Below are 1,831 nucleotides of genomic sequence, written 5' to 3'. Positions count from 1 at the left end.
TGCAGCCCTCCACGGGCGGCCGCCCGGATCTGTTGCCGGGTGGCTTCATGGCTCATAGCTCCCGGACGCCGCTCGGTGTGGCCAGCGAGAGCGCCGGGCTAGGCTGCGGGTAAGGTTGCGGGCGGAGCCGGTCACGCCGGCTCGGCGCGCATGGTGCGGCCGCGGACAGGGGGTCGGAGCTCGGGGCTAGGGGCTGGGCGGCGCCCCCTGCCGTGCTCGCCTCTCAGCCCCTCCCGGTGTGGCTGCTGAAGAGTCCGGGGGTCCCAGTCGCTCCGCCAACTTGGAGCCACCCCAGATGCTCCTCCCTCCCTGCGGCGGGCGCGGCAGCTCCAGTGACTGCGGGGGCTGCCGCTGGGGCTGAGGATGCTGAGGCGGCGAGCGAGAGCGAGCGGCGCGGGCGTGCGCCCCGCCCTCGAGAGCGCGCCCGAGCGCGGCTTCGCGTCCTGATGCTGATGCTGTTGCCTGGCACGGGACGCACTGCGCATGCTTTATTGTGGAAGAGAAAGGAGAGAGGGAAAATAGGGAGCAGAGTGATGCAGCATCAGAGGTGACGGTGGCACCTCAAGAGTTGGGGGCGGGGGAGAGAGGAAGCTGGCAGCCAGGGATTAGCCAGAGGGGAAGAAAGAAGAGTGTGGGGATTTCCAGGACAGAATGATCTGGAGGAAACAGCCAGCCAGAGAAATCGGCCTGCCTTTTCCACCACCCCAGACCTTACATACCCCCTCCTGTTCCAACCGCCACCTTTTCGGGTAAAACTTAGGCCAAGCATTTCCCTGTTAATCCTTTATATTTCCTTCCTGCAAATATATTGATATATAAAGGATTGCAGCCGGGGAGGTAAAAATAGCACTGCTCCTCATTCAGTTCGCTGGCAGCTCGGGGAACGAGGGCTGGGAAGCACTTTGGCGCGTGGCGGGCTCGCTGGCCAGATGACGCCCTGCGGCCTTGCAGAGCTCAAGGCGCAGGGATCCCCCGAGCTGGGCCCTCCGCCCTGGCCTCTGTCGCCCGGGCGCCTCTGTCGCCCAGGCTTGTGCCCAGGGCCTTTGCGGAAAGCAGATGGAGCTCAAAAGTTCAGAAAGGATGACTGGACGTGTTCCGGAAGGATTTAGAAATTCTGGCGGGGAAGAAATAGGGAGATGAGAAACCGAGTGTGTGGCAGCTATCATGGGAAATCCAGCATTTGTCAAGCCGGTGGGTGGGCGTGCATCGGAGAGGGCACATTGCAGATTTTGAGATCTGGTCCTGACTTGTGCAGAGAAAGAAAGATTTTTCTCTCACTGCTGTAAAAAAATAATAAAATCCCTGAATTGGGTGGATCAGCAGAAACTAAATACGATGGTTTCAAATTAGGGCCTGTGGCATATTTCTGCCCCCAAACTCCCATAATGCAAGCATCCATTTGTTCGCCGTCCCAATGACAGTCTGAGTAATAGCAATGTTGTCTTTCTCCGTTATGTGTACTTAAAATGGAGATAATACCATCTACTTTGGGGGATCAAGAATCTCACAATAAAGAGAAAGGATGTGGGTATAACGCACGACAGCAATGACAGGACTCGGTGTTGTTAGCTGTCTTCTCCACCCCCAGTTAACAGAGGGAAGGGGGAGAGAGAGAGACGAGACAGACACACACACAGAGAGACCAGAGATCTCAGAATTGTTAGAGAATTAAACACTAATATTAGCTCTTCCTCTTTGTATCAGAGCTAGGATATCAATTTGTTATCACACATTTATTAATGTGAACTTGTCATTGATGCTACCTCCCCCAAATGTGGGCAGCAACAGTTTTCCCTTTGGCTCAGTTTGTGTCCCTAGAAGCTAGCGTGGT

At 56.3% G+C, this 1,831-nt stretch overlaps 1 protein-coding gene across 1 annotated transcript in view; it reads right to left on the bottom strand.

Annotated features, from left to right (window-relative positions):
- ADAM23 (ADAM metallopeptidase domain 23) overlaps window positions 1-349 on the bottom strand; it is a 158,470-nt gene extending 158,121 nt beyond the window's left edge. The window contains exon 1 of the mRNA XM_024738353.1: window positions 334-349. The gene's annotated coding sequence lies outside the window, so the exon portion shown is untranslated. The remainder of the gene's footprint in view (window positions 1-333) is intronic.
- Window positions 350-1,831: the final 1,482 nt, after the last annotated feature.

This window comes from Neophocaena asiaeorientalis, unplaced genomic scaffold, assembly GCF_003031525.2.
Source record: "Neophocaena asiaeorientalis asiaeorientalis breed wild unplaced genomic scaffold, Neophocaena_asiaeorientalis_V1.1 scaffold258, whole genome shotgun sequence".
NCBI lineage: Eukaryota > Metazoa > Chordata > Mammalia > Artiodactyla > Phocoenidae > Neophocaena > Neophocaena asiaeorientalis.
This window is presented reverse-complemented; position numbering and strand designations above follow the sequence as displayed.